At 45.2% G+C, this 24,387-nt stretch overlaps 1 long non-coding RNA gene across 1 annotated transcript in view; it reads right to left on the bottom strand.

Annotated features, from left to right (window-relative positions):
- The window catches only part of LOC307189519, a 90,018-nt gene that overhangs the window by 30,215 nt on the left and 35,416 nt on the right, over positions 1–24,387 (bottom strand). The window contains exon 2 of the long non-coding RNA XR_013829202.1: positions 6,080–6,177. This is a non-coding gene — a long non-coding RNA (uncharacterized lncRNA). The remainder of the gene's footprint in view (positions 1–6,079; positions 6,178–24,387) is intronic.

Genomic DNA, 24,387 nt, shown 5'->3' with positions numbered 1-24,387 from the left:
AATGCTTTTTCAAGTTTCTTATTCAAAAGGGTACAAGGTGGTATGTCCTTTAAACTCTTGCATACTTGAGAGTATGCGAACTTTAAACTCTTGCATATTTGAGAGTATCTTTCTTGAGATTTCAAATATTAAATGTACCTGGGTGGGGCATCAAATAATGGATTGCAATTTTTTTCTTTATTCTTCTGAAAACTGAGGGCAGTAAGAGTTTGAAGCCAGTTTGATTTCTCTTCCTTTGTAGGTTCCTCTTTATTCTGTGCATATACTTGTAGGATTTTTAAGATCCTGCTTCTTAAATATTTTTGTGAGGTGTCTAGATATAGTTCCATCTTCAGTGATGTTTGCGTGACACACGATCTCTTCTGAGCTGCACACTCAGGATTCGTGTGGTGTTCTCTTGTCTATTGCAGTGGTCCCCAACCTTTTTGGCACCAGGGACCGGTTTCGTGGAAAACAAGTTTTCCAAGGACGGGGGTTGGTGGGGGGGGGGATGGTTCAGGCGGTAATGCGAGCGATTGGGAGCAGCAGATGAAGCTTCAATTGCTCGCCTCCGCTCACCTCCTGCTGTGCGGCCGGTTCCTAACAGGTCTCCGACCGGTACTGGTCCGCGGCCCAGGGGTTGGGGAACCCTGGTTTATTGGATGATTGCTACTCTCCAATCTCACCCGCAAAAGCATGGAGTGTCTGCTTGGCACTGCTTTAGTCTCTGGTCTCCATACCTATCTTGTCATTTGAATTTCTTTGTCTTTTCCCCTGCATTTTTGATGAGAGTTTTCAACCTTGACCTCTACAGCACTGATTTAATATTTTACAGCACCAATTCTTTTCTTTAATCTCACCAAGGGATTAATGGGGAGTTTTAATTCTGTGATTACATTTTTAGTTTCTATCACAGTGTTTCCTTTTCTCATTAATTCCTTTTTCATTTAACTTTTTAAAAAATCTCATTCTGTGACTTGTCTGTCCCTCTATTCCTATGGCTTTCTGCCTTTATTTCATAGGGGCCATATCTTTTGACTTATGCAACAGAATGTTGAATAGGTTTTTCCTTACTGACCCAGAGTTGTTGTTAAGACCCAAAGTGAGGATAAGGAGCTAGATGCCCAAGTTCAGGGGATGCAGCCCATGTAGACCCCATGACTTGATCCTGTGAATTTGTCTTGGTGGGGGCTACAGGGCATTCATGGGGCTCCTGAACAGACAGCCAGGCCTGCATTTCTTTCTTTTTTTTTTTTTTTTTTTTTAATTAATTTATTTATTTATTTTTGGCTGTGTTGGGTCTTCGTTGCTGTGCACGGGCTTTCTCTAGTTGTGGCAAGCGGGGGCTACTCTTCGTTGTGGTGTGCGGGCTTCTCATTGTCATGGCTTCTCTTGTTGCAGAGCACAGGCTCTAGACGCACAGGCTTCAGTAGTTGCAGCACATGGGTTCAGTAGTTGCAGTGCATGGACTCCAGGGTGTGTGGGCTCAGCAGTTGTGGCTCGCGGGCTCTAGAGTGCAGGCTCAGTAGTTGTGGCACACGGGCTTAGTTGCTCCGCGGCATGTGGGATATTCCCCGGCCAGGGCTCGAACCCGTTTCCCCTGCATTGGCAGGCAGATTCTTAACCACTGCGCCACAAGGGAAGCCCCAGGCCTGCATTTCTGAGAATGCTCCCACAGAGGGATGACAAAGACCCTCCTGCCAGCTTCCCTCCTTCCCATGAAGCTGGCAAAGCAGACCTTCCAGAGCCCAGGAGGCTTCTTTTACAGGAAAAAGCTCTAGGGCTTCACCTAGTCAACATCAACCCTGGAGGGAAACTCAGCGTTTTCCCCAGCTTCAAACTCCTTCAGTTTTCTCCCCAGCACTTCCTCCTTGCCTCAGCCTGGGAACAAAGACATCTGAACACATCCGCAGGAACATGCTAATTAGCAAACAACTCAGGCTCCCATTGCCCTGAGGGGGGTCATAGGTCTATTGGGCACTGCTTGGGCCCAACACCTTGGCAATAGCACCCAAGCCTATATTTTAATGTATTCAAATACGTTCCCTCGAGGAGTTTGCAGGCCCTCAGGGATACAGGGAGTCTGAGCTGAAACAATTTCTCCTAATTGCTGAAGCAGACACCCAAATAGAATTCTGAATACGAGGCTCCCACATGGAAATTGGCTCACTCTGGCTACAGGGTCTGCAAAGACCCCATGTAAATCAGGGTCTGCCAAAGTGGGTTTCTCAGAGCACTCTTTCCACAGAATGTCAATAGGTATTTTTGAAAATAGGGTCCCAGTGAAAATAAATTTGAGATATGCATAGTAAACAAAGGGTCAGTTTCCTTTCTGCAGAACTTCTTGGCATCTTGCATATTAATGGCCTATTACAGTATTCAGTCAATCATTCTGCATACACTGAGTGTCTACTGTGCACCAAGCATTGTGGAAACAGGCGAGATTCCACATGGTCCATGCTTGCAAGCAGCTCACAGCCGAGCATTCCAACAGCTTTAGTACTCAAATCCTGGTCTGGGCCAGTAGCAGCAACACCAACTGAAAACTTGTTAGAAATGCAGATTCTCCAGCCCCACCTCCAGACCTACTGAATCAGAATCTGCATTTTAACAAGTTCCCCAGGTGATTCATGTACATTAAAGTATGAGAAGCCTGGAATAACATATTGCTAGGGAAGAAACATAAGGTAAGGAGAAGGGCTACTCTGGTAAGCTGAAGACCTTCTGCTGTGGAGCCCAAGTAAAACAGTAAGTAGCAGAGTTGGGGAGTGACTCATTGCCTCGCTCCAGCGTGCACACAGAGAGGCTCTGGTCAGGAGGACTGAGAAGAACACAGTTCCATTTTGGCATCAGTATTTGTTGAGGTAAGTTTCAGCTTTGAGGAAAAGAAAAACCCTAAAAATACTGTCTTAAACAAGATAAAAGTTTATTCTTCTCTAACTTTTGAGAAGTCCAGCAATAAGAATTACTGGGCTGGTATGGCATACCACAGGATCAAGAACCCATGTTCCAGGCTTCCCTGGTGGCGCAGTGGTTAAGAATCCGCCTGCCAATGCAGGGGACACAGGTTCAAGCCCTGGTCCAGGAAGATCCCACATGTCGCGGAGCAACTAAGCCCATGTGCCACAACTACTGAAGCCCGCGCACCTAGAGCCAGACTCCGCAACAAAAGAAGCCACTGCAGTGAGAAGCCTGCGCACCGCAATGAAGAGTAGCCCCCACTCCCCACAACCAGAGAAAGCCACGCACAGCAACAAAGAACCAAAGCAGCCAAAAGTAAATAAATAAAATAAAATAAATAAATAAATAAAAAGAACCCATGTTCCTTCTATCTTGCTACTCTACCTCGCATTCCCAAAGTTGACTCATGGTCCTATGTGACTGCCGGACCTCCAGCCATTACAGCTGCATTCCGGCAAGCAAGAAGTAATAAAGAAGGGCATCTCTTCCTACTTTTAAAGATACTTCCTTAAGGTTTATATACCATCTCTATTTATATCCCATTGTGTGAACACATGTGGGACATGCTCAGGGAACAACCTGGAGAGAATTTAAGAGGTGGCTGAAGAACTAGCAGAATTTAAGTTATTATTGTTAACTTTCTTTGCACCCACAGTGAGTTAGGACCAGGGAATTAAGGAGACTGTTTCCATAGGTTCATTCTCCAGAGAGAATGAGACAGTTGGACACAGTTGTCCAACTTTGGTGGTTTGGGAGTTGAATAGGGTCATCTACTCAATGGTTTCCACATAATGATAATAACATTAAGTTCATAGGGAGAATGTGCTGAATTAAAATTTTTTATTTGATAAATTTTTCTTAAAACTAGTGCTTGGAACTACTTGTCTACTTCTGAGCAAAGATTTTTTTTTAACAAAAATAAGTGAACAAATGGCAAATGGAGAAATGAATATTAATAGGAAACAGAATAAAACTGCAAGTTCAACAACTTTTCCATGAGCGTATGGTTTTTACTATATTTTGCACACATAGAACAGAGCCCTGTTTCCTACAGGTAAACTGTTTCTGGTTCTCTTTTGCACGATGAACTTAAATGTGTTGAGATTTCCCAGGGAACTACAAAGCGTACAGCGATGTACAGACACTCCATCCTTGAATGGAGTTGAGGTCCACTGCTCTAGGCCAAGGCCAAGGCAGGCCCTGAAACCTGAGAGGCTGAGTCAAAGGACCCCACCGTCCTCTGTGGCCCAAACCAGAAACCTGGGAGCATGTCAGAGTTGCCCTCACCCTCACCCACACACCCCAGCAGTCACAAGGCCTGCTCAGTCACCTCAAATTCCTCCCTCTGCTCCTCCTGCACACTGAGAGACAGGAGAGCTTACGGCAAAGGGTCTGGACTATGGAGCTCAACTGCCTGGTGCAAATCTTGGCTTGATTTAGTAGCTGTGTGTGGCCAAGGGCAAGTCTCCTAACTGCTCTGGGCCTCAGTTTTCACATCAGTGAAGTGGGGATAATAATAGCACTTAGCACAGAGGGCTATGGAGGGTAAAGGAGTCCATGGACCTGAAGCAACTGAAACGATGCCTGGCTCACAGGAGCCATGTGAGCGTCAGCAATTCTCACTATCACTATGGCCACCACCTTAAACGAGGCCTCACAGAGGCCAGTAACCATCTCCTCAAGGCCAAGGTCCAAACCACTAAACAGCAAGGGCCCAAAGCCCTGAACCCTCCACTATCTTATTCAGAAAACTCCAGGGGCTTCTTGTGAACCACAGAATTAAGTAGAAACTTTTAATCATCCCATTCAATGCCCTTTATGATATGGAGCTCAATAGATATCTAAGGAGGGAAGAAGAGAATAGAACAAAAAAATGCAGGAAAGGAAGAAAATGATGAGCTAGAAAATTCCATCATCAGCTCTGCTTATTGGCCACTATCCTAAATAAGTGGTCAAGTTGGCAAACACACGTTGACATGTGTTTGTTCCACATCAATCATTAGATTAAGCTGGTCATCTCAGGAGAATCTATTCTCTGTGCATTTCAAAATCTAGACTGTAAATGTCAAAAGTGACTTACCACTCTGAGATAGGCAAGTCTGTACCAGCTTGAAGCTTACTCCTTGAAGCTCTGTGTGTGTGTGTGTGTGTGTGTGTGTGTGTGTGTGTGGTGTGTATATGTGTGTGCATGAAGGTATGTGAAAATAAACAAAGAAACACCAGGTCTTGGTGTGCTTGCAACAGAGTCAAGCTAAACGAAAGGCTTTGTCCTCAATACACACAAACATACTCATGTTCACATTCATTCATTCATGCACACACGTTCTCACACACATGAAGTAGCCTATGTCCACACACAGGGCCAAAGTCACAGGCACAAAAGCTCACTCACCCACACATACATATGCACATGCACTCACATGCACCTCCAGGCCTGAGCAGGGGCCACCTCCTGGATCCCACATCTGTCCCCCTCTCCTGACAGTGATAGTGCCATGCCAGTAGCACTCAGAGGTCGATTTCCAGGTATAGTAGTGCCACATGCTTCTATCCTGGCCAGTATGTGGCTATCTCCAGATCTTTCCGTCCAGATTCCTGGAATTATGCTGAGCCTTCCCTCCCACCTGTGGCAACCCATTCCCAGAACAGTCTCAGGACAAATGAATCACCACAGTGTTTGTCATCTTGCCACTGGGTAGCTGCCATCTCTAGCCTACCTCACAGGATGTGAGTTGCAGGACCTCCTTTTTTAGTTGAAAGGTGTCTTAGAGATCATCCCTTCTGACCTCCTCAATGTGCAGATGGGAGACTGAGGCTCAGAAAGGGATAGGATTTGCCCAAGGTCGCCCAGCAAGTCAAAGGCAGAGCTAAACTTGAACCCTAACTCTAGGGCCAGGGCTCCTTCTACCTCACGGCCACCAAAAGAAGCCCCTCTCTTCTACTGGAGTCCTGATCCTACTAGTGGGCCTTCCTGGAAAAGTCAGGGGGGAAGAGCACAAGATAACAGCTACAAGTGGCCAAGAGTGCCCAGTGACACACTGACCACAGTCAGGAGGGGCCAGAGGTGCTGCTGTCCAGCCTGTGAGATGCCTCCACACACTGCCCTCATTTCCCCATGCAGGCCCCTCAAATGACTTACTATTCTTTGGTCCCTGGAGCTCAGGGTGATGGAGTCAGGGGAGGCAGTGGGCAGAGAGGCAGGCAGGGAGGCGGCCAGAGCTCCAGCACCTTCTTTTTCTAGAAAATAAAATATAACTCAGTCATTCCATAAATCATCTTTTTTGCTCCCCATGCCTGCTCTGCCCCCACCAGGTCCACCCATTCTCCCTGTCTGGTGTCCAGACCCACGACAAACACAGGGGTACTAAGAGGAATCAGAGCTGGGGCTACCACCTCCCTGCAAAACCCACCACTGCAACCCAGCATGGGAGGAGCAGAAAGAGCTCGGTGGAGGGGTGCTTTCCGGAGGAGGGGATACCCCAGCAAGGCTGGCAGGGGTTAGCCCCGTGAAGGGGTGGGGGGAGGGGCATTCCAGGAAGAGGACAGGCAGGTGCAAAGGCCAGGAGGGGAAAGCACTCTGACCGATCATTTAGCATGAGTGGGGCAGAAATGCAAGGAGGAGAGGTGTCAGAAGAAAAACACAGAGACACCACAGAGGCAGGAGGAGGGCAGTGCTGTGGGAGGGTAGTCTGGGTCCCAGGGGTAGTCTGGGTCCCAGGCGCACTCTGGTGGTCCTCAGAGCTGAACCTGATCCCAAGTCAGCCTCATCACAAGCCTGCCAGAAACAGCGTACTAAAGAAGAACAAGGTCAGTCCTCCCCCACTACCAGAGGGGAAACTGAGGCCCAGAGAGAGATAGACACTTGCGCGAGGTCACATTGCTAGCAGAAGCAGTGTGAACACCAGAAGCTCAGCCTCCTAACTAATGATTTGATTATCAGGTCAAATCATTCCTCGCTGCTTGCAAGTTCTGCCCATCCCAAGCTGGGGTATCAAGACAATCCTAGTGAGAGTGGTAAGAGCACAAGGTTGTGGATGGTGGTAGCTGTTCCTTACAGGAAACAGCCCACTGAGAGCAGAGGTGGGAGCCCCAGAGAGACCCATGGCTAAGCAGATGTTGGTTCTCATGAGGCCGATGTTCCAGGCAGTACACAGCTTGAAAGTTCAGCTCTGAGGCTGGGTGAGGCCCTGAGCCCGCGGAAGCCTCTGGAGACAGAGGAAGCATCTTCATGTCCTGTCTGTTGCTGTGTATATTTGGTCAGGAGAGTTATCTCAAGAGAGAAGAAGCAATTATCTTTAGGACTTTCTGTCCCATACATTATTCAGTTGAAAAAAGAATGTCACCTTTGCTGTAAAAATCGATTGTAATAAGGGAAATACTTCTACACTCAACAAAATTCTCAGCCTCAGGATACACAAGCATTAATTAATAATGCCACCATTCCATCTTTTCTGTCACCCGCCCCCAACCCCAATTCAACAGGAGGACACAGGGTCAAAGAATCCCATGGAGTTATAGTTGAAAACTTCCCTAATATGGGAAAGGAAATAGTTAATCAAGTCCAGAAAGCACAGAGAGTCCCATACAGGATAAATCCAAGGAGAAATACGCCAAGACACATATTAATCAAACTGTCAAAAATTAAATACAAAGAAAACATATTAAAAGCAGCAAGGGAAAAACAACAAATAACACACAAGGGAATCCCCATAAGGTTAACAGCTGATCTTTCAGCAGAAACTCTGCAAGCCAGAAGGGACTGGCAGGACATATTGAAAGTGATGAAGGAGAAAAACCTACAACCAAGATTACTCTACCCAGCAAGGATCTCATTCAGATATGATGGAGAAATTAAAACCTTTACAGACAAGCAAAAGCTGAGAGAGTTCAGCACCACCAAACCAGCTTTACAACAAATGCTAAAGGAACTTCTCCAGGCAAGAAACACAAGAGAAGGAAAAGACCTACAATAACGAACCCAAAACAATTAAGAAAATGAGAATAGAAACATATATATCAACAATTACCTTAAATTTAAATGGACTAAATGCTCCCACCAAAAGACACAGATTGGCTGAATGGATACAAAAACAAGACCCATATATATGCTGTCTACAAGAGACCCACTTCAGACCTAGAGACACATACAGACTGAAAGGGGATGGAAAAAGATATTCCATGCAAATGGAAACCAGAAGAAAGCTGGAGTAGCAATTCTCATATCAGACAAAATAGACTTTAAAATAAAGACTATTAGAAGAGACAAAGAAGGACACTACATAATATCAAGAGATCAATCCAAGAAGATATAACAATTATACATATTTATGCACCCAACATAGGAGCACCTCAATACATAAAGCAAATAGTAACAGCCATAAACGGGGAAATCGACAGTAACACATTCGTAGTAGGGGACTTTAACACCCCACTTTCACCAATGGACAGATCATTCAAAATGAAAATAAATAAGGAAACACAAGCTTTAAATGATACATTAAACAAGATGGACTTCATTGATATTTATAGGACATTCCATCCAAAAACAACTGAATACACATTTTTCTCAAGTGCTCATGAAACATTCTCCAGGATAGATCACATCTTGGGTCACAAATCAAGCCTTGGTAAATTTAAGAAAATTGAAATTGTATCAAGTATCTTTTCCGACCAGAATGCCATGAGACTAGATATCAATTACAGGAAAAGATCTGTAAAGAATACAAACACATGGAGGATAAACAATACACTACTTAATAACGAAGTGATCACTGAAGAAATCAAAGAGGAAATTAAAAAACACCTAGAAACAAATGACAATGGAGACACGATGACCCAAAACCTATGGGATGCAGCAAAAGCAGTTCTAAGAGGGAAGTTTATAGCACTACAATCCTACCTTAAGAAACAGGAAACATCTCGAATAAACAACCTAACCTTGCACCTAAAGCAATTAGAGAAAGAAGAACAAAAAAAACCCCAAAGTTAGCAGAAGGAAAGAAATCATAAAAATCAGATCAGAAAGAAATGAAAAAGAAATGAAGAAAATGATAGCAAAGATCAATAAAACTAAAAGCTGGCTCTTTGAGAAGATACACCAAATTGATAAACCATTAGCCAGACTCATCAAGAAAAAAAGGGAGAAGACTCAAATCAATAGAATTAGAAATGAAAAAGGAGAAGTAACAACTGACACTGCAGAAATACAAAAGATCATGAGAGATTACTACAAGCAACTCTATGCCAATAAAATGGACAACCTGGAAGAAATGGACAAATTCTTAGAAATGCACAACCTGCCAAGACTGAATCAGGAAGAAATAGAAAATATGAACAGACCAATCACAAGCACTGAAATTCAAACTGTGATTAAAAATATTCCAACAAACAAAAGCCCAGGACCAGATGGCTTCACAGGCAAATTCTATCAAACATTTAGAGAAAAGCTAACACCTATCCTTCTCAAACTCTTCCAAAATATAGCAGAGGTAGGAACACTCCCAAACTCACTCTACGAGGCCACCATCACCTTGATACCAAAACCAGACAAGGATGTCACAAAGAAAGAAAACTACAGGCCAATATCACTGATGAACATAGATGCAAAAATCCTCAACAAAATACTAGCAAACAGAATCCAACAACACATTAAAAGGATCATACACCATGATCAAGTGGGGTTTATTCCAGGAATGCAAGGATTCTTCAATATACGCAAATCAATCAATGTGATAAACCATATTAACAAATTGAAGGAGAAAAAACATATGATCATCTCAATAGATGCAGAGAAAGCTTTTGACAAAATTCAACACCCATTTATGATAAAAACCCTGCAGAAAGTAGGCATAGAGGGAACTTTCCTCAACATAATAAAGGCCATATATGACAAACCCACAGCCAACACTGTCCTCAATGGTGAAAAACTGAAAGCATTTCCACTAAGATCAGGAAAAAGACAAGGTTGCCCACTCTCACCACTATTATTCAACATAGTTTTGGAAGTTTTAGCCACAGCAATAGGAGAAGAAAAGGAAATAAAAGGAATCCAAATCAGAAAAGAAGAAGTAAAGCTGTCACTCTTTGCAGATGACATGATACTATACATAGAGAATCCTAAAGATGCTACCAGAAAACTACTAGAGTTAATCCATGAATTTGGTAAAGTAGCAGGATACAAAATTAATGCACAGGAATCTCTGGGATTCCTATACACTAATGATGAAAAATCTGAAAGTGAAATCAAGAAAATACTCCCATTTACCATTGCAACAAAAAGAATAAAATAGCTAGGAATAAACCTACCTAAGGAAACGAAAGACCTGTATACAGAAAATTATAAGACACTGATGAAAGCAACTAAAGATGATACAAATAGATGGAGAGATATACCATGCTCTTGGATTGGAAGAATCAATATTATGAAAATGACTCTACTACCCAAAGCAATCTACAGATTCAATGCAATCCCTATCAAACTACCACTGACATTTTTCACAGAACTAGAACAAAAAATTTCACAATTTGTATGGAAACACAAAACACCCCGAATAGCCAAAGCAATCTTGAGAACGAAAAATGGAGCTGGAGGAATCAGGCTCCCTGACTTCAGACTATACTACAAAGCTACAGTAATCAAGACAGTATGGTACTGGCACAAAAACAGAAAGATCAATGGAACAGGATAGAAAGCCTAGAGATAAACCCACACACATATGGTCACCTTATCTTTGATAAAGGAGGCAGGAATGTACAGTGGAGAAAGGACAGCCTCTTCAATAAGTGGTGCTGGGAAAACTGGACAGGTACACGTAAAAAGTATGAGATTAGATCACTCCCTAACACCATACACAAAAATAAGCTCAAAGTGGATTAAAGACCTAAATGTAAGGCCAGAAACTATCAAACTCTTAGAGGAAAACATAGGCAGAACACTCTATGACATAAATCACAGCAAGATCCTTTTTGACCCACCTCCTAGAGAAATGGAAATAAAAACAAAAATAAACAAATGGGACCTAATGAAACTTAAAAGCTTTTGCACAGCAAAGGAAACCATAAACAAGACCAAAAGACAACCCTCAGAATGGGAGAAAATATTTGCAAATGAAGCAATTGACAAAGGATTAATCTCCAAAATTTATAAGCAGCTCATGCAGCTCAATAACAAAAAAAAAACAACCCAATCCAAAAATGGGCAGAAGACCTAAATAGACATTTTTCCAAAGAAGATATACAGACTGCCAAAAAAACCATGAAAGAATGCTCAACATCATTAATCATTAGAGAAATGTAAATCAAAACTACAATGAGATATCATCTCACACCAGTCAGAATGGTCATCATCAAAAAATCTAGAAACAATAAATGCTGGAGAGGGTATGGAGAAAAGGGAACACTCTTGCACTGCTGGTGGGAATGTGAATTGGTACAGCCACTATGGAGAACAGTATGGAGGTTCCTTAAAAAACTACAAATACAACTACCATATGACCCAGCAATCCCACTACTGGGCATATACACCGAGAAAACCATAATTCAAAAAGAGTCATGTACCAAAATGTTCATTGCAGCTCTGTTTACAATAGCCCAGAGATGGAAACAACCTAAGTGTCCATCATCGGATGAATGGATAAAGAAGATGTGGCACATATATACAATGGAATATTACTCAGCCATAAAAAGAAACGAAATTGAGCTATTTGTAGTGAGGTGGATAGACCTAGCGTCTGTCATACAGAGTGAAGTAAGTCAGAAAGAGAAAGACAAATACCGTATGCTAATACATATATATGGAATTTAAGAAAAAAAAATGTCATGAAGAACCTAGGGGTAAGACAGGAATAAAGACACAGACCTACTAGAGAATGGACTTGAGGATATTGGGAGGGGGAAGGGTAAGCTGTGACAAAGCGAGAGAGAGGCATGGACATATATACACTACCAAACGTAAGGTAGATAGCTAGTGGGAAGCAGCCGCATAGCACAGGGAGATCAGCTCGGTGCTTTGTGACCGCCTGGAGGGGTGGGATAGGGAGGGTGGGAGGGAGGGAGACGCAAGAGGGAAGAGATATGGGAACATATGTATATGTATAACTGATTCACTTTGTTATAAAGCAGAAACTAACACACCATTGTAAAGCAATTATACTCCAATAAAGATGTAAAAAACAAAAAAGGATCCCATAGTGGGAGGGACAGGAAATACCCCTCGGGGAGGGGGCCCTATGCTCTGCTAACAGACTATATTCCCTAACTTCTTGGGGCAGCAGCAGCCATGGCACAAAAGTAGGGAAGGGAGCAGTTTATCCCAGAAGACAGGCAGAGGGGACCTTGCCAAAGTCCCAGCAAAATCCCTTAGCTGTCCAGCTTAGCACAGGCATCAGCAAAGGGACCCAACACATAGATCTGCCCTCTGCGACTTAGTTTCCCCATCTGTATAATAATGAGGGAGCTGGCTCTTCCAGCTATTATGTTCTGGGATCTGGAGTCTAGACCTGGTTGGCAAACTATAGCCTGCAGACCAAATCAAGCCCATAGCTGTTTCTGCATGGCCTGTGAGCTAAGAATTGTTTTCACATTTTTAAAGGGCTGTAAAAAAAGAAAGAAAATCACAAGGAAGGCTATGTGACAGAGACTGTATATGGCCTGAAAGACCTTAAATAAACTATCTAGCCCTTTACAGAAAGGTTGCTGACTTCTGCATTAGATTATGTTGGATCTGTGCTCCTTCCCCATTAGAGTTCATAGAACTCTCTGGAACTCTGTGGGATAAGTAGGATTTCTCACAGCTGTGCAATCCATCTTTAATTCTCTCTCTTCCACTGTCCTGTGGCTCCAAGGCACTCCTAGACCCTAGCATGTAGCAGATCTTTAGTCTGAATGAATGAAGTCTATGCTTTTGCATCCTTGTAGCCTATATGCACACTACTCAGGCTGAAAAATTACTCCTGCATAATGGAGACTGTAACCATAGGCTTATATTATCCAATTAACCACCACTAAGGGCTTTACTAGTATTCCACACTAGGCTGGTGCTCAGGGCTGGCTCTGTCCACCAAAAGCTCACAGTCCAATAAGAAAAATCAGACAAGTAACGATAATACAAGCTAGACCATGCAGAAAGGTAGAGAAAGTGAAATGCACACACAAAAGAAGGAAGCAATTAAATCTGAACAGAATTAACATGCCACTAGATAAATGGGCAAAACCAGGAAAACACAGTTCACAAAAGGGAATATACTCTAATAAAACAAATATATGAGAAAATCTTCAGCCTTACCAGTAGCCAGAAAAATGCTAATAAAAATTACAGAGATATATTTTTATGATTATTAAAATAGTAAAAATTCTATTTCAAGTCATGATGCCCAATGTTCTCAATGGTACAATGAAAAGGCTCTCTCACACAATGAGAGTGAATTGAATAACTCTTTGAAATCAATTTGGTAATAATATCATATATAAAAATTACGAACTTTGTGATCCAGTCATCCCACTTTTAAGAACTGGACCAAAGAAAATAATTCAAAATCAGGAAAAGTTTATATGCTAATACATGCAATGACTGCTATAGCAGTTATTTGGAGGCAATATAAAATCTCACCATGGGATTCTCTTCCCAGGATCCCTTTTCTACACCAGCTACCGGGTTATTCAAGGATGATCCACATTAGTAGAATGTGACCCTGCCCCTAACTACACAAAAGGAGTCTGCTCCTAAGAAAGAGGGACCAGTCTCTGAGGGGTGGCTGAATTATCACATGTAAAGCTTGGGCATGGTGTGTGGGTGTTCTCTGCCACGTGGACAGGAAAATCAGAGGAAGATCAGCTGGGAAAGAAGGAAGGAATGAAGTTGACACAGACACAGGATAATACCTTATGGCATTTGCATCCCTGTTCTGGGGGTCCCCAAGGCCCAGCCAGAAGCCTACCCTTGGCTTCTGTGAGATGTTCCAGTATCATCTGCATAAAGATTCCCTTTCTGTTGAAGCTTATTTAGGTTGAGTTTCTGTTACTTAGAACCAAAAGATTAGTAACACACAACTGAACAATGTACAACCATTAAAAACTGTGATGAAGACTATGGAAGCAAATGGGAGAAAAGCCTTTTGACCTAATAAGGATAAAAAAGAAATCAGCTGCAACATTACAAGCATGCTACATATTCAAAGCATGTGGACAGGACTTCCCTGGTGGCACAGTGGTTAAGAATCTGCCTGTCAGTTCAGGGGACAGGGGTTCAATTCCTGGTCTGGGAAGATCCCACATGCCACGGAGCAACTAAGCCCGTGCGCCACAACTACTGAGCCTGTGCTCCAGAGCCCGCGAGCCACAACTACTGAGCCCGTGTGCCACAACTACTAAAGCCTGTGCACCTAGAGCCCGTGCTTCACAAAAAGAGAAGTCACCGCAATGAGAAGCCCACGCACCTCAACAAAGAGTAGGCCTTGCTCGCCGCAACTGGAGAAAGCCTGTGGCAGCAACGAAGACTCAACGCAGCCAAAAATAAATAAATAAATTTATTAAAAAAAAAAAAAGAAACATGTGGACAGAAAAACTAGAAAGGAATACATAAAATGATAAAAGTTGTGCCAGCAGTGGGATATTAAGTGATTATTTTCTCTATTCCCATACTGTTGCATTGCTTTTCTTAAAGTTAAGAAAAAATTCTGAGTGAGGAGATGAGTCATAAACCAAAACACCTGTGACACTAAGTGAAATAATACCTGTTGTCCAGACAGAGGGCAGATATAGGGTCATGGAACCCAAAGGAAGGATATTTTTATTACCTCCACTGGAAAGATCAGAGAAAAAGCCATGAAGGACACAACATTTGAAATGGGCTTTCAGCAATGAGAACAAGGAGCAAGGTATCCAGACAAAGAGGGAACTGAAATGGAGAGAAAGAGAAACAAAAGCTTGGAGGTGGAAGGGCACGCATGTTTGGGGAAAGATGAGCCATTCTCTCATCTTTCCCTAAACATGGTAAGAGCAGAAGGACAGAGTGAAGATCAGTAGGAAATCAGGTTACACTGCAGAGGTTTTAAAGTAGCCACCTTCGGGTCACATTGGCCTAGTTGTTTTTTATTCAGTCAACATAGTGATCACACCTTTCTAAATTAGTTGCTATGCCTTTCATCTCTAACCCTACTCCTAAATTCTGCATTGTGATGCCAGACATGGGACTCTGTTGTTGTTGGGTTTGACCAGTTGGCGCCTTCTTAGCCTCTGCCAATAGGGGGCACTAGAGGGAGACCACAAGGTAAAGGAGAGGCGGAAACACACACTGCAGGTGGGAGTATTTGTTGATTTGGCTTTAACTTATGGGGTTGACTGTTCACATACTATATGATCCAGCAGTCCCACTCCAAGATATGTCTTTGAGAAACTCTTCCATTCACACTGGGAGACATGTCCAAGAATGGTCATAGCAGCATTATTCATCAGAGCAAAATACTAGAAGCAAACTAAATGTCCAGCAGCAAAAGAACAGATCAATAATATGTGGCATTCCACACAATGAAATATTATACAGTGGGGAAAATGAATTAACTATAGCTACATGCATCAACACAGATGGATTTTAGAAAAAAACATGGAGTTTAAAAAAGAATGCACAAGGGCTTCCCTGGTGGCGCAGTGGTTGAGAGTCCGCCTGCGGATGCAGGGGACATGGGTTCGTGCCCCGGTTCTGGGAGGATCCCACATGCCGCGGAGCGGCTGGGCCCACGGGCCATGGCCGCTGAGCCTGCGCGTCCGGAGCCTGTGCTCTGCAACGGGAGAGGCCACAGCAGTGAGAGGCCCGTGTACTGCCAAAAAAAAAAAGTATAAAAAAAAAAAAAAGAATGCACAGAAGATAATATAGATTATAATACTACTTGAAGTTCAGATGCTGGCAAAAGTAAATAACATATGGCTTTGGGATCTATACATGTGTGCTAAAACTATTACAAAATAGGAAGGAAATGACAAACAACGAAATCTGGGTCGTGGTCACCCCTGGGGGAAGCAAGGAGATAAGATAGGGAAGATGCACCCAGACACATGCAAGAATGCCAGGAAAATTCTAGTTCCAAAGGTGGGTGGTGGGTCACAGGTGCTAATTTCACCATTATGCTTTTCCATGAGTAAATACATCACAAATATCTGTGTGTGTATAGACATATATGCATATACATATAATTACATAATAAACACCTTGAAAAAATTCAATCACAAACTAGCTTGTGACCAACAAGTAGTATCCATAGGTGGTCCCTGTGGGCTCTGCCCACAAACATGGGCTCTGCCCCCTGCTGAGGGCCAGGAGTGGATGGAAGATGGTGGGCTGGACCCTGGCCAGCACCACGTCCAGGCATCCCACCTGTCTGCTGCATCCACAGGCATGGCCACTCCTGAGGGGAGCAGGGAAAGCCCTGGCCTAGAAGTCTGGGCCCCTGGGTTTCCAGCTCTGCCTCTAATTACTGGGTGACTTTGGTCCGGCCCCCCTACCCAGCCTTAGTTTCCCCATTTGTTCAATGGGTGGTCAGAGCAGGTGCTTGCTCAGAGCCTTTGTTCTTAGTGTTATTGACTGACCTGGTTTCTTGATGGCAAGATCTGCTGGGAACTTGACAGTCCTGCCATAATGACCTGGGGGACTTTGAGCAAGTTACTTGACTTCTCTCTGCTTAGTTTCCTCAAGTGTTACATGAGGATGGAACTAGTATCTGTCTCATAGGGTTTTTGTGAGGATTGAAGGAAATGAAACTTGTAAAGTATCTAGCACATAATCTAGAAAGAGGGAGTTCCTAATAGATGACAGCCATGGTGAGGAAGACCAAGCAGCCAGGTAACCACACCACGCCTTAGAGGGTGTCTTCCCACATTGCCTCACTCCAGGAAGTAACACCCGGCCAGGCTATCTCCAGCTTTAGCTTTAGCCATAGCTGAAACTGATCACATCACTCTTGCCTTCTCTGTATTACCTCCTCAGCCTGGCATCCAATCCCCTCCAAAGCCAAACCCCAACCTCCTGCCCTGACTTCTCCCTCATGTCACCCTATAATGTGGCTCATTCTTTGGATGCTCCCTCTGGCTCCTGCACCACTCCCATCCCCTATCTAGGACATCATTTTCCCAACCCTGTCTCTCCTGGGCCAAAATTCTCTTCCATTGAGGTTCAGTAGGAATGGGCCCTCTTCCAGGGAGCCTTCTCTGATTTCGGCAGCTAGGGATATAACCACGCCCTTGTCCCACACCCTCGACCCCTCACACCCACCCCAGCTTTTTGTCCCTGTCTCAGGACTACAAGCTCTGCACCCCAGCATCGCAGCTGTTTGTGTCTGCCCCAGCTGACAGAGAGGCCCTGGAGAGCATGGCTTCATCTGACAGTGTCTGATTGTAGTCTGCTACACCGGCGTGGATTATGGCTTCACTTCAAAAGGAGGGTGCTAGTCCTATTCACGGCCCTTGTGGATAAGAGGCCTGAGGTTTGCTCCACAGCTCACAGGGCACAGGGACTATTTCATACTTTCTATAATAAAGCCATTTGCCCACACATGTCCATGGTCGACAAGAAGTCCCTCCACCTCCCTTGGATGGTACAAGAAGCCCCCAGGTTTACACAGTCCAGGTCTTGGGGCCACTGCCCCTCATGGTCACAGCTGCCTATGTTCTTGCTCAGACCTGTACGGCCATCCAAAATCAGGTCACTCTGCTGGTCATTCTACTCCCTTCTGCCCCAAGAAATGCCATCAGGGTTGGGAGACAGTCTCTGCTGAGGCTCCTGGGGTTCCTGGGCTCCCATGCAGTCACCCCCACCCCAGGCCACTCCCCCAGGAGCCACACTGTGGTGAGGTTCAGGCCTCCCCATGCAATTAGGAACCCACCACCCTCCAGGGTAGAGAATGGGGAGGGAAAACAGGCAGGCAGTGTATCCTAGGGTTGCGCACTCCTTTTTCCAACCCCCAGAGCACAAAGCCTCACACCCTCTCCTCAGACCCCCTGGGGTCACCATCCCCATTCAAGGAGAGCCTCGGTTAACCTCCACGAGGCCAATTCTCTACTCTGGCCAGAAGACACCAGAAAACCTGCTTCCTTCCCCAGTGAATGGTTAAACAAAAGGCCCAGACCTTTGGAAAAACAGACAGGTTCCACCCTGGGTAGAGATATCAGGGCTATGGTAAAGCCTGGGGAGAAAATGCTTTTGTTCCTTCTGCAAAGCCTACAATAGTCAACAAAACAAGACACCAATTAATTTCTCAATAATTCTGTCTGTTGCACAGCCAGTGTTAGCCAAAATCCAATCTAGCCTACTTTAAAAGAATAATTCTTATCTGCCCCATCCCATAAAATACAAGCTAAAAGGAGAGAAAGCTGCAGACAGCAGGTAAGTAATGATCTTCAGAGTGGCAGGAAAAAGACTGTCTCCTCTGTGAGAGAGTTGTTGAAATGCATCCTGGTTCCCTCTGAGCTCTGTGGTTGGCTGAGGAATGAGCCCAGAGATAACCAGGCCCTCATCCTGGAACCTGGGAATGTCACCTGATATGGCAAAGGGGCTTCACAGATATGATTACGTTAAGGGTGTTGAGTTGGGGAGATTATCCTGGATTATCTAGGTGGGCTCTAAATGTGATCACAAGGAAGCTTATAAGAGGGAAGCAGAGGGAGATTTACATGGACCAGGAAAATGCAATGTGACCTCAGAGGGAGAGTTTGGAGTGATGCAGCCACAAGCCAAGAAACGCCCACAGCCACTAGAAGCTGGAAGAGGCAAGGAAATGGAGCATCCCCTGGAGCGTCCTGAGGGAATGGTAGTTAGCCTGATAAGATTCAATTCAGACTTCTGACCTCTAGAACTCCAAGAGTATAAATTTCTGTTTCTTAAGCTACTAAGTTTGAGGTAATTTGTTAGAGCAGCCACAGGAAACTAAGACAAGCCCTGACTGCCAGAAACCTGACCTCAGTGACAGCAACTTTCTTAGCCTCGGAGGGCTGGATAATTAGTTTCCCTTGACTTATCTATAGGGGATAAAGAATGTGCATCTAGGAAGAAGAAGGGAAGTGAAACTGAATAGGTAAACTGAGGCCAGATCATGAAAGACCTTAAATGACAAGCTAAAGACTATGGTCCTTACCCTGAAGATTGTGGGAAGCCATAGGTTTGCAATAGGGAAATGATATGAATAGTTTTTTTTAAAATACACCTCAGTTCAGTAGAGAAGGAAATGAGAGGCACAAAACCATATGCCAGGGTACAGGAAACAGGTGACTGCAATAACACAGGGAAGAGATGAGGATGAATGGAGCCTGGAAGAGAGGTCAGGTGGAGGAATGCCCGCAAAGGCCTTAAATCTGGCAGAGAAAGTGAAGAGAAGGTATGCAGGACAGCAGGTAATTTCCAAAAAGGACAATGCAGGTTCCGTCTTATTTAGATGACATATACAGGAAAAGGAAGCCATTTGATCACACCTTTCTGCATATGTTTTTAAATGGCAAAAGCCAACCAAAATAATTCACTTAAAAAGAGAAACTTTTAAATTCCAAGAAGACCAGCGCAATTCTGACTGATCCAACAATCAGGGAAAGCCAGCTTGCACACTTCACTTTTGACCCAAATTTTGAAGAGCATCCAGCTGCATTTCACATGGGCCTCGTGTGATCAACCCAGGCACGCAGATGTGGGGCTTTTACAAGGGAAGCGGCTGGGGAAGGAGGAAGATCCTTCAGGCTGGGATGCAGGAGCTCATGGGTTCAGTCCTGGCTTTGCCACTGGCTGTGTGGCTTCAGGCAAGTCCTTGCCCCTCTCTGGGCCTGTCTCCCCCTAGTCAGCAGTGTTAAAACTGGGTGGCAGAGCTCTCGAATTCTGAAGAGGCACCCAGCAGCCATACAGTCCTGGGAACTGTAGGGAGAGGGTAGGAGTCCCTATCGTGCCCTGAGGAGGGCTGGCCATATGTTGTCTTCCTTTAGCTGACATTTATTGACTACTCGCTATTTGCCAAGCACTGTTCTAAGGCCCTACTTATAGTATGTGTTTGGCATATGAGGAAACTGAGGCACAGAGAGATGAAATGGCTTGTTCAAGGCTGCAGAGCTGAGAGAGGACAGACCTGGGATATGAACACACATAGTCTGGCTCCAGGGCCTGTGGTTTCAGAGGCCTGTTTCATGTGCCAGGTTATGTGCTCTCCCTCCTCTGTGCTCACAGAGCCCCAGGTTGTCCTCCATCTCACCCCTCTAGCACACTGTCCACTTAGCCCTTCCCAGTCACACTGGGAGCACTTTGAGGATCAGGACTGAGTCAGGTTTATCTCTGTCCCTCCACAGCACTGCCTGGCCACGGGCTTGGCTCTTGCTGACTGTTACTGAGGGGCTATCGAATGAAGCTTTAAATGGAGTCAGAGGGAGCCCAGCAATGAAGTGGGTTCTCTGCCCACTCACTGGGCACTGCCTCTGTACCAAACCCCTGTACTGGTGCTGTGGATGAAGAGAGGAATCCAACAGGCCCCTGACCTCCGGAAGCCCAGCCTGGCCAAGTAGACAGATCTGGAAGCTGATAACGAAACCCTGTATGCTACTGTCTAGTGTCACCCAGACAAACCCCACTGCACTGGGGATATAATAACGGGATCAATGAAATCTGCCTATGCCCCTGACAGCCACCACACCCAGCCCCGGACTTGGAGCCTGGCTGGCCATGGGGGAGGGCAGGCAGAGGGCGACACCGGCAGGCCAGCCCCCCTTCCTCTGCCGCAGAAGGCCCTTCCTTCCCTCATTCAGCCAGACATGATCAAGCAGTGCCGGGGCAGGCCCTGGAGGGCACAGACAAGATGGATCAGACACATTCCCTGCCCTTAGGGATTTCACAGGCCAGTGGGCATGGTGAGCTGTGGACACATAACTGTCCCACTAACACACAAGACTCAGACACTGGCAAAGCACCTCCAGATGCCAGGCTGGAGAGACAGATTCATGGATCACAACTGCTAAACACACATTTAACCAAACCTTGATTTTACAGGTACAGAAATTGTGTGCCAAAGTAGGGAGGGGGCTTGCCCACGGTCACACAGAGACCAGTGGCAGAAGCAGGACAGGAACCCAAGCATTCTCTCCCTCTTCACACCCCACTCCTTTCCCCAGTTTGGAAGGTAGAAATCTTCCCCAAATCTCAGCAACTGCTCTCCCAGTAGTTGCTGAGATCTGGGGAGCAACAGACAAAAGAACTCCATGCTCCCATTCCCGACACCCACCCCCCCAGGCCCACATGAACAGCAGCCACAGCCCTGGTGCAGCCACTGCTCTCACACTCATCCTAGACCAGGGCCTGCCTGGGGACCTGGCCCCTGACCTTCACATCTGCTCCCAGAGCCCCAGGACCTTGTCACCTGCTGAGGCACTTCTGTCCAGTGCGGGAATCTCCGGGAAGGAGAGGAGGAGGAGGTGGGAGCTCCCACTTGCTGAGCACCTACTAGGTGCTGGGATAGGGCTAAGACCTTCCCGCGTATTGTCTCCATTCATCCTCACGACTCTCGTCTAGGTGGGTAGGATGACCCCGTCTTTCAGATAAGGAGACTCAGGCTCAAAGAGGGGCTGCAGCGGTCACCGGTGGCCAGTCACAAAGCTCTGCAAGCAAGAAGGGGACTCGGCATCACCCTAAAGACCTGAAGGACCCACCGTCCATTTGTGAACACCATTTCCTGTAGCTTTGTTCCCTCAGTCACGGCTGTGCTTCCTTCTACAAGTGCAGGACTACAGGTTCACAAAGCATGCTCTCATCAGGCGTCTCTCTGAGCCCCAAGGTCCTATGAAGGAGGACTGGGGAAGTCAGCCTCCCGTTTCACAGACGAGGAAGCTGGGGCCCAAGAGCCAACAGGTGGTCAAGCTGACCCAGGTCTCCCTGGCCAGAGTTCTCTGAGAAGCCTAGACCCAAAGTTAGTTTTTGCCAGGAATTATTTTGGGGTTCATTGTGATCCTGGGTTGAGATGGCAAGAAAGGAGAAAGCTGCTAATAGCTTTTCATCAAGGAGGAGAGGTAGTACGGGCATGAAGCAGGGTTCAGGGTAGGTCAAGGATTCCAGACAGAGACACATAGTCTGGGTCCCTCAGCCCTGACTCACACTATTGGTCAGACCCAGTCGTTCAGGACCATGGGTGTCCCCAGATGGAGTCGGTATCGTCACCTAAACAGGCCTCATTCTCAGGCCCCATTCTCAACCCCCTTTATAGTACAAGTAGATGCTATAATGGGTTGCAGAGGGCTGGGCACAAGCCGATACTGGGAGAGTCTTGTCAGTATGTTGAGGCAACAAAAGGGGCTCCCAGAGGTAGTGTGTGTGGTTGGCAGGAACATGGGCTCTGGAAGCAGATGGAATGTCACCTCAGGTAAGGGGCATAGCACCCAAGAACCTCAGTTTCCTCATCTGTAAGATGGGGATGATAGGTACCACCTCCAAAAGGCTGTGAGGACTGATGAGTTAATGCACGTAAAGCACTGAGCATGGTGCCTGGTGAGGAGGGAGAACTCAGAGGACAAGAGCTGCTGGGAGTAGTAACAGCACCATGAGTGGTATCAAGAGTGGTGTCCCGGAATGGATAAAGGCCACAGGTTTCGGACTGGGTCTGCAGGGCCTTGGGGCTCTGAGGAGTTACCGCAGAGCTCAGGGGCCACTAGACATGGTGGAATCAGGAAGGGCTGTGCCTAGCAGGGAGCAGAGCCTGGGGCAATTCAACTAATACAGAGGCTACCTTATCAAGTATGTAAATAATATAAAAAGTAGGTGCTTGATGGTGTGAACCTTAGTATAGTACAGTCAGCAGTGTCTCATGGCACCCTGCCTTTCCCCCCATGCAATGCAAGGGGTCTAGGGATGTAGGGAATTGCCAAATGTTTTTGCTCATTCCCTGTTCCCAGTACCTAGCACAGAGCCAGCCACCTAGTAGGTCCTCAATAATTTTTGTTGGATGAAAGAAAATTCAGGCATGGCTCTGACTCCAGTCAAAGGAGAGCCTTTTTTTTTTTTTTTTTGGCCGCACTGCACTGCATGCGGGATCTTAGTACCCTGACGAGGGATCGAACCCGTGCCCCCTGCAGTGGAAGCGCAGAGTCTTAACTACTGGACCGCCAGGGAAGTCCGAACTTCTCTCTTCTGTTTTACATAATAGGCTTCAATGTAGATTTTCCTTTGAATGAAAAAGGGTTTTTAAAAAAATAAAATTGAAATCCAATGATGTAGTTCATGCTCCTCCTTTTACAGAAAGTCGGAAGGACTTGCCCAAAGGCACACAGCTCAGCAGCTCGGTCAGAGTTCCCACAGACTCAGGCTTTCTCCTCCACCCTGCTAGGTCATCTTCCAGGATGCTGAAGCTATGGGCCCAAGAGCAGGACTGGGCTGGGCACTGCTGGAGATGAAGCCTCTGGGTGCCTGGTGCCAGGAGTGCAGGGAGGGTGAGGATTTTCCAATCACTCCCATCGCTGGAAATGGACCTTGAGTGCAGTCAGAGATGGCATCCAAGATTTATGCACCAGGATGTTTATCATCATGTTATTTATAATATCGAAAAATTGGAAACGACCTAGAAACAGTTTAATAAATTATGCCACAACCTTTCAGTGGAATATAATGCAGCTATCTAAATTCATCTCTTTGGAGACTGTTAAATGATAAGTTAGAATCAAGGCAAGATTCAAACCTCTTAAGGCTGACACCAATTTTTAAAAATACATATATACCAAAAAAAAAAAAAGGCTGTTGGAAATATATCCTAATGTTAAGAATGGTTATTTCTGGAGAGGTTGGAAGGGGGTGGTTAATAGGTGATTTTTTTTTCTCCTACATATTTTTCTGTATTTTCCAAATTTTCTACAATAAGCTTTAGAATCAGAAAGGGAAAAAAATTAAGATTCCCTGACCAGGGCCAGGTCCCCCTAAGAGGGTCAAGTCTCACTCATCCTTTGATCCAGTGAATATTCACTCAACATCTTGTTTCAGGCCCTTGTGTCTCCAGACATTGGAAATGTCTCAGCTTAAAGGCATACAAATGTCATTTTTAATCAATTTCATGAGTCAGTCACCATATATTAATAGGCTGTCTCTTAATTGCTCAACCAACAATTAGAGATTCTGAAAATGATGTAGTACGTATTTTGCATTTAGGAAAGCAATTTGAATGTTCAAGCTTTAAAGCTCCAAAAGATAGTATTTGTGCCTTTTGCACACTGTAGACTGCTCTTTATCTTCTAAGAAGGAATCATGACAACTCTCTCCCCTGCATAGACTGAAGGTTCTTTTTTCTTCCATCTGATCTTATCACTGGTGCTAAAAGTCCCTGGTATACTGTGTGATTTTGAACCAGTCCCTTGACCTTTCTGGACTTTAGCGTCCCCTTCTGTAAGGGCTTTTCCAGCAGGAGATTCTTAGCTTCTCTGTTTCTTTGGCGGTAGGCAGCTTCCAGTGTCAAAATTAAG

This window comes from Stenella coeruleoalba (assembly GCF_951394435.1).
Source record: "Stenella coeruleoalba genome assembly, chromosome: 7".
In the NCBI taxonomy this organism is placed as follows: Eukaryota; Metazoa; Chordata; class Mammalia; order Artiodactyla; family Delphinidae; genus Stenella; species Stenella coeruleoalba.
The sequence above is the reverse complement of the archived record's forward strand: the minus strand, read 5'-3'. Positions and strand labels throughout refer to the sequence as shown.